The sequence below is a fragment of the Cervus elaphus genome, chromosome 3, assembly GCF_910594005.1.
Source record: "Cervus elaphus chromosome 3, mCerEla1.1, whole genome shotgun sequence".
NCBI classification, from domain to species: domain Eukaryota; kingdom Metazoa; phylum Chordata; class Mammalia; order Artiodactyla; family Cervidae; genus Cervus; species Cervus elaphus.
The window spans coordinates 22,203,154-22,214,989 of record NC_057817.1 but is presented as its reverse complement, the minus strand read 5'-3'; the positions used below and the strand labels follow the sequence as shown (position 1 = coordinate 22,214,989).

Below are 11,836 nucleotides of genomic sequence, written 5' to 3'. Positions count from 1 at the left end.
GAAGAAATTGAGATGCAGAACTGTGTCATTTTCCAGGCTAGGCGACGTCCCCTTTCATAAATTTTCATAGCACTGAATGTTTCCTTCACAGCATTAACCAGAGTCAAATTAAGTAAAAATATTTATCTTGCTGCTTCCTGAGAGTGGGAACCTGCCCCCCTTGCTTATCACTAGATCTCAATCACCTAGCACAATGCCTGCCATAGAAGGGTTCTAGAAAAAGATGTAACGGGGGACTTCCGTGGTAGTCCAGTGGTTAGGACTCCACACTCCCAATGCTGGAGGCCTGGTTTCGATCCCCAGCCAGGGAACTAAGATCCCCCACAAGCCATGCAGCCAAATAAGTAAATAGTAAAAAATATAAAAACACAAAACCCTTAACAAAAGGGATTTCTTCACCATCAGTATGTGAAAATAACTTTGAATTTTTTTCAGTGTCCTGAGTACAACCTGAGGATTCAGAAACATGATTGTTATTTCTTGGTGGTGGTTCAGTCACTCAATCATGTCCAACTATTGTGACTCCATGGACTGTAGCCAGCCAGGCTCCTCTGTCCATGGGATTTTCCTGGCTCGAATACTGGAGTGGGTTTCCACTTCCTTCTCCAGGGAATCTTCCCAACCCAGGGATCAAACCCTGATCTCCTGCATTGCAGGTGGATTCTTAACTGATTGAACTACCAGGGAAGAAACATAAGCTTTTCTGAGTCATCCCAAACTGACTGAGAAAGACTCTCAGGCAATGAGTTCCCCAGGTGTTCCCATGCACACTAACGTTTCAGCCAGTTAACTTCAGAGAGAAATTGAATTGCTGTCACAGGAGTTCAGGATCAGTTTCCCAACTGCCCATTGACAGAAGTTTACCAGTGGCTAAAGATTTCAGCCAGGGCAACTGGAATCCATCACGGAGAAACCAGAACTGAGCAAATTGTCCCACTGCTTTTCTGATGAAGTTAATTCAGTTTGGGCATTAACCCAGTTTAAGTGAATGAATCGGGAGATAGAGAAGGTCGACTGCCTCCTCTGTCATGTCTTCATAGTTCTAACATGCTCCCATCCATTTCCTCTTCCTCCATTCCTATAGGATTTATGGCTAGCACTCTAGTACTCCAGCATCAGTTCTCATTGCACATTGTCTCTCATTGCTGCTATTTTAAGAGCTTTCCCCATCATATTAAAATATTAATATGATGTTTCATTGGCTGATCCTTCTTTGTCTTGCATAGAAGGGATGCTAAACATGCAATAACATGCAAAGTACATCTTGTGGATTATTTCTCAAATAACAAAGCCTGGTGTCTCAAAAACCTATGGTTAAAATGGGAAAGGAGATGGGAAGGAGGTTCAAAGGGAGTGGATATATGTATAACTATTTTGGGGGGCTCCAAAACCACTGCAGATGGTGACTTCAGCCATGAAATTAAAAGACACTTACTCCTTGGAAGGAAAGTTATGACCAACCTAGACAGCATATTACAAAGCAGAGACATTACTTTGCCAACAAAGGTCCATCTAGTCAAGGCTATGGTTTTTGCAGTGGTCATGTATGGATGTGGGAGTTGGACTATAAAGAAAGTTGAGCACCAAAGAATTGATGCTTTTGAACTGTGGTGTTGGAGAAGACTCTTGAGAGTCCCTTGGACTGCAAGGAGATCCAACTAGTCCATCCTAAAGGAGGTCAGTCCTGAGTGTTCATTGGAAGGACTGAAGCTGAAGCTGAAACTCCATACTTTGGCCACCTGTTGCGAAGAGCTGACTCATATGAAAAGAACTTGATGCTGGGAAAGACTGAAGGCAGGAGAAGACAACAATAGAGGATCAGATGGCTGGATGGCAACACCGACGCAATGGACATGAGTTTGGGTAAACTCTGGAAATTGTTGATGGACAGGGAGGACTGGCGTGCTGAGGTCCATGGGGTGGCATAGAGTTGGACATGACTGAGCTACTGAACTGAACTGAACTGAACTGACAGCTGATTCATGTTGAGGTTTGACAGAAAAAAAATTCTGTAAAGCAATTATCCATTAATTAATAAATAAATTTTTAAAGAGGTATTTTTAAGAGTCCGAATTCTAGATTTACACTATCGAAGTTCAAATCCCACTCCTCCTCCTTAGGGCTCTACACTCCATACCAACACAATTGATCTATGTATTTAGTTTCCTCATCTGTAGAAGTGAGGATCATAATAATATCTAGCTTAGAGGATTGCCAACAGGATTGGACAAAATACCCTGTGCAAAGCACAGTCCTGGAAATTTAATGAGTTCTATCCAACAACACAAGAGAAGACTCTACACATGGACATCACCAGATGGTCAGTACTGAAATCAGATTGATTATATTCTTTGCAGCCAAAGATAGGGAAGCCCTATAGAGTCAGCAAAAACAAGACTGGGAGCTGACTGTGGCTCAGATCATGAACTCTTTATTGCCAAATTCAGACTTAAATTGAAGAAACTAGGGAAAACCACTAGACCATTTAGGTTTGACCTAAATCATATCCCTTATGATTATACAATGGAAGTGACAAATAGATTCAAGGGATTAGATCTGTTAGACAGAGTGCCTGAAGAACTATGGATGGCAGTTCATGACATTGTACAGGAGGCAGTGATCAAGACCATCCCCAAGATAAAGAAATGCAAAAAGGCAAACTGGTTGTCTGAGGAGGCCTTATAAATAGCCGTGAAAAGAAGAGAAGGGAAAGGCAAAGGAAAAAAGGAAAGATATACCCATTTAAATGCAAAGTTCTAAAAAATAGGAAGGAGAGATAAGAAAGGCTTCCTCAGTGATCAGTGCAAAGAAATAGAGGAAAACAACAGAATGGGAAACACTAGAGATCTCTTCAAGAAAATTAGAAATACCAAGGGAACATTTCATGAAAAGATGAGCACAATAAAGGACAGAAATGGTATGGACCTAACAGAAGTAGAAGATATTAAGAAGAGGTGGCAAGAATACACAGAAGAACTATACAAAAAAGATCTTAACAACCCAGGCAACCACGATGGTGTGATCACTCACCTAGAGCCAGACATCCCGGAATGTGAAGTCAAGTGGGCTTTAGGAAGCATCACTATGAACAAAGCTAGAGAAGGTGATGGAATTTCAGTTGAGCTATTTCAAATCCTAAAAGATGATGCTGTAGAAGTGCTGCACTCAATATGTCAGAAAATCTGGAAAACTCAGCAGTGGCCACAGGACTGGAAAAGGTCAGTTTTCATTCCAATCCCAAAGAAAGGCAATGCCAAGGAATGCTCAAACTACTGCACAATTGCACTCATCTCACACAAGCAAAGTAATGAATGCTCAAAATTCTCCAAGCCAGGCTTCAGCAATACATGAACACCTTCCAGATGTTCAAGCTTGTTTTAGAAAAGGCAGAGGAACCAGAGATCAAATTGCCAACGTCTGTTGGATCATCAAAAAAGCAAGAGAATTCCAGAAAAACATCTATTTCTGCTTTATTAACTATGTCAAAGCCTTTGACTGTGTGGATCACAACTGACTGTGGTAAATTCTTAAAGAGATGGGATACCAGACCATCTGACCTGCCTCTTGAGAAATCAGTATGCAGGTCAAGAAGCAACAGTTAGAAATTGACAAGGAACAACAGACTGGTTCCAAATAGGAAAAGGAGTACGTCAAGGCTATATATTGTCACTCTGCTTATTTAACCTACATGAAGTATATATCACACAACATGCTGAGCTGGATGAAGCACAAGCTGGAATCAAGATTGCTGAGAGAAATATCAATAAGCTCAGATATGCAGATGACACCACCCTTATGGCAGAAAGTGAAGAAGAACTAAAGAGCCTCTTGATGAAAGTGAAAGAGGAGAGTGAAAAAGTTGGCTTAAAGCTCAACATTCAGAAAACTAAGATCATGGCATCTGGTCCCGTCACTTCATGGCAAATAGATGGGGAAACAATGTAATCAGTGACAGACTTTATTTTCTTGGGCTCAAAAATCATTGCAGATGGGGACTGCAGCCATGACATTAAAAGACACTTGTTCCTTGGAAGAATAGCTATGACAACCTAGACAGCATATTAAAAGTCAGAGACATCACTTTACCAACAAAGGTCTATCTAGTCAAAGCTATGGTTTTCCCAGTAGTCTCTTATGGATGTGAGAGTTGGACTATAAAAAAAGCTGAGTGCCAAAGAATTGATGCTTTTGAACTGTGTTGTTGGAGAAGTCTCTTGAGAGTCCCTTGGACTGCAAGGAGATCCAACCAGTCCATGCTAAAGGAAATCAGTCCTGAATATTCATTGGAAGGACTGATGTTGAAGCTGAAACTCAAATATTTTGGCCACCTGATGTGAAGAACTGACTCATTGGAAAAGACCCTGATGCTGGGAAATATAGGAGGCGGAGGAGAAGGGGATGACAGAGGATAAGATGATTCAATGGCATCATTGATGTGATGGACATGAGTTTGAGTAGGCTCCAGTAGTTGGTGATGGACAGGGAAGCCTGGCATGCTGCAGTCCTTGGGGTCACAAAAAGTCAGACACAACCGAGCAACTGAACTGCACTGATCCATGCTAGACATCAATTAATTTAGTTATTATTGTTGCTTATATTTTAAAATCTATTATTCTAAGGAATTTAAAATTATTATTAATATACTTAAATCATTATCATCAGTACAGCTTAATGATGGAGAGTAAGGATTCTGGTTGCCTGAGTGGGAATCCTCATTCTGCTGGACTAGCTGTGTGACTTGAGCAGTTACTCATTCTTTCCTTATTATTCCTACCTGAGAAATGGGGATAATTGTGCCTACTTCATAATGTTGTGAGGATTATAACAATATACATGTAGACTCCATATGATAAGCGCTGTCTGTGTGAGCTAGTACTACTATTACAAGTATCACTACTACAAGTATTACTAGCATTGCTACTGTTACTATTCCTGTAATTTTAATAGTAATAGCTGCTTTAAATCACAAACTTGATTCAGCTTGGTCTAGGCCAGATCTAATTCTTTTTCTTTTCTTTTTTTTTTTTTTTGGTTGAGCTGAGTCTTTGTTGCTACGTGAGGGCTTTCTCTAGCTGCAGCAAGCTGTTGCTATTCACTAGTTGTGACTAGTTGCGGTGTGCAGGCTTCTCGTTGCAGTAGCTTCTCGATGCAGAGCACAGGCTCTAGACACATGGGCTTCAATAGTTGCAGCACATATGCTCAGTAGTTGTGGCGCATGGGTTTAGTTGCTCCACAGCATATGGGATCTTCCCAGACCAGGGACTGAACTCATGTCCCCTGCACTAGCAGGCAAATTCTCAACCACTAGGTCCAGGCCAAACTTAATTCTTAAATGCTAAATATTTTTTTTTTTTTTTTTTTTAGTTACTTATTTTTAATTGAAGGATGATTGCTTTACAATATTGTGTTGGTTTCTGCCATACATCAACATGAATCAGCCATAGGAATACATATGTTCCCTCCATCTTGAAACTCCCTCCTACCTCCTAATCCCATCCCACCCCTCTAGGATGTCACAGAGCCCCAGTCTGAGTTCCTTGAGTCATACCAAATTCCCACTGGCTATCTATTTTACATATAATTGTGTATATGTTTCTATCTACTCTCTCCATTCATCCCCCCCTTCTCCTTCCTCCCCACCATGTCCACAAGTCCTCTATGTCCATGTCTCCATTGCTGCCCTGCAAATAGGTTCATAGTACCATCTTTCTAGATTTTATATATATGTGCTAATAGGTGATATTCATTTTTCTCTTTCTTAATTACTTCACTCTGTATAATAGGCTCTAGATTCATCCACCTCATTTGAACAGACTCAAATGTGTTCCTTCTTATGGCTGAGTAATATTCCTTTGTGTGTATGTACCACAGCTTGTTTATCCATTCATCTGTCAGTGGACATTTAGGTTGCTTCCATGTCCTAACTATTGTAGATAGTACTTCAATGAACATTGGGGTACATGTGTCCTTTTCAATTATGTTTTCCTCAGGGTTTATACCCACTAGTAGGATTTGAGTCATATGGTAGTTTTATTCCTAGTTTTTTTAGGAATATCCATACTCTCTTCTATAAGCATGTATGTCTTCCATCAATAAATTGGCTGCACCAATTTATACTCCCATCAACAGTGCAGAGGTTTCCCTTTTCTCCACACTCTTTCCAGCATTTATTATTGGTAGATTTTTTGATGATGGCCATTTTGACCAGTGTGAGGTGATATCTCATTGCAGTTTTGATTTTCATTTCTCTAATAATGAATGATGTTGAACATCTTTTCATTTGTTTATTAGCCTTCTGTATGTCTTCTTTGGAGAAATGTCTGTTTAGGTCTTCATACCACTTTTTGATTGGGTTATTTGTTTTTCTGGTAATGAGTTGCATGAGCTGCTTATATATTTTGGAAAGTAATCCTTTATCAGTTGTTTCATTTGCTATTATTTTCTCCCCCTCTGAGGGTTTTAAATGTAATATGTTCTTAAGCAAGCAATATTTGTTAAATTATGTTTCTCGACATTCAGTTTCTGGGCTCATGTGCAAGACAGCTTTCAGAGTTACATCTGAGTGTAGCTCAAATTCCAAGAGCAGCAGAGGTGGGAGAAGATTTGAGCCAACAAGTACATTTATCCCAAGTTGGGACCTGAACACTCCCTGGATTGTAACTCATCTCTTAATCTGCCTGAGTGCTCCCAAATTGGCCCTGTTGGGAGTTGCCTTCTGGCTCTGACATGCTTCCTGAGACTTGGCAAACAGAGAGCCATCCTTGCCAGTCACCCTGACCATGTGCATTTCACAGCCTCTGTTTTTACTGAATCACAGGGCAGGAATGGAACAGGGAGAGGCAGTTCCTTCAGAGGGCAGACAGGAGAGGCATCCAGCTCAGCTAGGAAAGTGTCCTGGGTTGGAACCCCCAGTCCTCAAATTGTCATCTCTTTAATCTTGAGTGAGTCCCCTAACCTCTCTGAGACTCAGCTTCCTAATCTGTAAACCTGTTTGATTTAATATGTACCTCATGGGATTATTACAAAAATTTCATGAGTTCGTTGAGCTATTTGAAAACCCATTGCAAGATGTCTGGCCCTCAATAAACATCAGCTGAACCTGAATCCTAAATCTAAGCCCTTTGATAACCAGCATCCAGTAAACTTTTCTTTTGCTCTCTGGAAGCACCTCTAGAAGAGGAACCTGCTCTGTTGCCCACAAACATGCCCCCATCTGCCAGGGTGGATTTGGATCTGTACATATTTGCATTTTTCATCCTATTCAATTCCTTCTCCAAAGAGACCTACCCACTTCATACTCTTCCTCTGCTACCTACCAGGGATCTGTCTTCTAAATTCCCAGCTTCTTCTAGCCCTGCTGTGCACATCTATATTTTCAGCCAAGATCTCTGCCCTTCCTCATCCTATCCCCCATCCTCACAGGTCTTCTAATTGTTCCTTTCTTGCTTCTTCCCTGTAGCATAACCTCATTCTACTGTACACTCCATTATGTAGGTACCACAGGGAATGTCAAAGTCCCCACTGCTGCCTACTGCAGCTGTCTAAGTTCTTTTCACTCTTTTCAATCCCTGATCTCATGATTCCAGTCTTGGCACATGACTACATCTCTCTTTCTGCTGTGCAATATGGAATTATCTCTGTGTAATTTTCCACAAACACAGTTTAGCTTTGTTCCAAAAGAGAGAAAAAATTATTTTTTCTCACCCATAGAACTCCCTTGACACCATTATAAAATGCTTCTAACTATGAATGTTTCTGCTAAAAAGCTGGCAGTAGGAAATAGTTGGTTTATCATTAAATCTATGAGAAGTTAGTGTGCAGGTGAAAGATGATGCACAAATAGTTTCTTGCCATTCCTAGGGCTTCTTGGCTAGGATTTAGAATAAGAATGGACTTTTTCCTAAGATGAAAGCCCATTCATCTTTTTTTCTTTTAGCTCAGGAAATAATGGCTTCCTTTAGCTAGATAAATAACTTTATAGAGAAATGAGAAGGGATGTGTATAGCTTAGTGTCATTAAATGGCATTGAGGGTGTCATTACTTAGGACAGAATTTAATGTTGAATAATGCATTAATCCACCTCTTAAACAGTGTTAGATGATTCTGAAGTTCCCCAAAACTGAAATTATAATCTCTGAGGGCCTGTGATGGTCCCTTCATGGAGTTACTAACAATAAGGCTTGGTTTGGCATACAGTTCTTCAGGCATGTCTTATTCTTTCATTTCAACTTTTCTTACGAAGTAATCTGTCTGATTCTCTTTTCTCACATGTGAAGACACCTATATTGTTTTTAACACATACTGAAAGTGGTGTTTGGGGTCATGAGGAAATGAATCTAATACACAATGTTGATCCCAGTGTAAATACTAGCTTGTGAAGGATCATCTTAGTTGCCGCTCTTCAGTCATTCAGTCGTGTTCAACTCTTTGCAACCCCATGAACTTCAGCACGCCAAGCTTCCCTGTCCTTCACTGTCTCCCGGAGTTTGCTCAGACTTGTGTCCATTGAGTCGGTGATGCCATCTAGCCATCTCATCCTCTGTCGCCCCCTTCTCCTCTTGCTTTCAATCTTTCCCAGCATCACGGTCCTTTCCAATGAGTTGGCCCTTCACATCAGGTGGCCAAAGTATCAGAGCTTCAGCATCAGCATCAGTCCTATGAAAAGGATCATCTGTAGCACCATAAATGCAGAAAATTATGCCAACCCTAGACTTGACATCCGACATAACTGATCTGTCCATACTCCAGGATCACTGCTGATACTGTCCTTAAACATCAAAGATCATGTCACTGTGTCATTTTAGAATCTTCTATGAGTATAAGCAGTGGAAAGCACACATCCACCAGCATCTCACCCACAACCTTTCCTAAGCACTTGCTGACCTCCCTTTACCATCCCAGTTTCCTCTTCCTACCATCTCTGGCTTTGAATGTGGTGTCCCAGCCCAACTGAAATATTCATGATGCTGTAAACACACCAAGTCCTTTGGTTTCCATGCCTTTTCATCACAGTTCTGGAATGTACCCCCATGATTATACACCCACAACCAGCCACTTCCTTTTGATCAGTACTTGACTATCCTTCAATTAAAGAAAAACCTCTACCTTTAAAAGAAAGCATCTCTAAGTCATGGCGATGAGAAGCCCATGCACCTCGAATAGAGAGTAACCCCTGCTTGCTACAACTAGAGAGAAGCCCATGCAACAATGAGGACCCAGCACAGCCAAAAATAAACAAATAAATAAAACTTGAAAAAAGAAAAAAGAAAAAAAGCACCTTTTCTCTAAACCCTGTTTTGAGTCTTCAGTCCTTGAATAGATTATGTCCTTCCCTTCCCTCTCTCCTTTGTGCTACTCTAATCCCTAAGAGCTGTGTCTGGACCTCAGCATGTTGCACACTGCACTGAAATCATTAGTTTGCCCCACTCTTGACTTGTCTCTGATAAATTTAAGTCATAAGCTGTGCTTATTCATCACTGTCTCCCCAGTGAAAGACCAATGAGCACCAAGTAGTCAATCAAAAACTGATAAACTAATGGTCTGTATTTTTGTCATCAAAGCCAACAAACTAGGAACATTTTTAGAAAACTGGAACTGGAGATATGTGACATAAAAAACAGCACATGAATGAAAGCAGATGCTCCAGGGGTCACCAACTTCTTAATCTATTAAAGGAGAGCCACCAATTAATTATTCATTTTCACTGGGAAGTTAAGTTTTTTGACTGTTAGATTCAAAATAATGTTAATATTTAGTTTGATTTTAAGAATACTATATGTTAAAGATATCTCATTAAAGTTGTTAAAAAACTTTTAAACTTCAGCAACAAAACTATAATCCATTAGAAGCCTATCAATGTATCGAGAAGATCCCCTCGAGAAGGGAATGGCCACCCACTCCAGTATTCTTGCCTGGAAAACTCCATGGACAGGGGAGCCTGGTGGACTACAGTCCAAGGGGTCACAAAGTGATATTACTGAACACACACACACAGTTATCATATCCTATATGGGACTGGACTATAAACTTTAATAAGAAGAACCAAAAGCTTAGAGTTGGCCAACAAGAAGAAATAATAAAAAAGTTTGAAGCAAATTATTTCAAGGTAGATAGGCCTGTTGTTTACTAGTTATTATTGACTTTTAATTAAGTGTGGAGCCATGTGCTTTTGGAGAAGGCAATGGGAACCCACTCTAGTACTCTTGCCTGGAAAATCCCATGGACGGAGGAGCCTGGTAGACTGCAGTCCATGGGGTCGCTAAGAGTCGGACATGACTGAGCGACTTCCCCTTTCAGTTTTCACTTTGACCCATTGGAGAAGGAAATGGCAACCCACTCCAGTGTTCTTGCCTGGAGAATCCAGGGACGGGGGAGCCTGGTGGGCTGCCGTCTATGGGGTTGCACAGAATCGGACACGACCGAAGCGACTTAGCAGCAGCAGCAGCAGCAGCAGCATGTGCTTTCATATATAGGAGATATTGTGATATTATACCTAAGAGCTTAGACTCTGGAGTCATCCTGCCTGGGTTCAAAATGCAACCCAGCCACTTTCCATAAATTTTAAATCTTAACTAAGATAATCAACCATCCATGTCTCAATTTGCTTCATCAGCAAAATGGAGCTAATAATAGTACTTCATAGCATTAGTATGAGGATTAAATTAGGAAATCCACCTAAAGAATTCAGCAAGCAGTCAATTTTCAGTAGTTATCAGCTCTTATTATAATTTGCCTACTTGAAAGAAACAAGAAGAGTTTACTTAAACAAAGGAAGAAGGAGAAGGGCTCAATGTGTTAGAATACAGTAGAGGGAGCACAACTGAAACAGGGATTCTCAGAACCTGCTTAAACGATTAGTCCTCAAAGAAGGGTTGGGAGGAAAGGACTAGAATTCTTTTAGAATTCCAGAATGACTTGGCTAATTGCCCTCCTATGGTAGGAGAGGAACCACAGTGAACAGCTGTACATTGAATGCAAAACGGTAGCCTAACCCTGCATCAGCTTCAGAGGTAGTCATTCCTACTTGGATGCTTTCCTTCTGCTCTGCAGAAAAGGGGAAAATGGGAGTGGTTTCCAGAGGTGGGGGGTGAAGGGGGGCAAAATGGGTGACGGAAACCAAAAGGTACAAACTTCAGTTATAAGATAAGTCCTGGGGATGTGCTATACAGCCTGGTAACTGTAGTTGCTAATTCTGTATAGTATATTTGAAAGTTGGTACAAGAGTGGATCTTAAAAGTTCTTATTACAAGAAGAAAAAAAAACGTAACTACGTGTGGTGATGGATGATTACTAGACATATTGTGGGATCATTTTGCAGTATATACAAATGTCAAATTATTATATTGTATACCTGAAGCTAATATAATGTTTTGTCAATTATATTTCAGTTTTAAAATTTGGAGGATAAGATTTAGAAAGGAAGTATATTTCTAACATTGTGTTAGTCGCTCAGTTGTGTCTGACTCTTTGTGACGCCATGGACTGTAGTCCACCAAGCTCCTCTGTTCATGGAATTCTGCAGACAAGAATACTGGATTGCGTTACCATATCCTTCTCCAGAATTTCTGACATTAGCAACCACAAATTATTTGTTGCAGATATCATATAAGTGGAATTTTTCCTAAATATTAGCAAATTTAGGAGTGCTATGCATATTTCTATTTCCAAGGTGGAAGGTCTTTTCTTTCTTTCTTTAAAAATAGCAGGTCCTTGAGGATTTACTATACTTTTTTCTCTTCTTTTGCATATGTTTGACGATTTTTAAAAGTCAGTGTCAAATGTAAATAGCACCACAACAGAATTTTTTTATTACAAAAATCTTTCTGCTTCTGAACTT

The 11,836-nt window shown here is 40.3% G+C and overlaps 1 non-coding gene across 1 annotated transcript; it reads left to right on the top strand.

The window, feature by feature from the left end:
- Positions 1-238: 238 nt before the first annotated feature.
- Positions 239-311, top strand: TRNAG-CCC. The gene has a single exon. It is a non-coding gene; the product is annotated as a tRNA-Gly (tRNA).
- Positions 312-11,836: the final 11,525 nt, after the last annotated feature.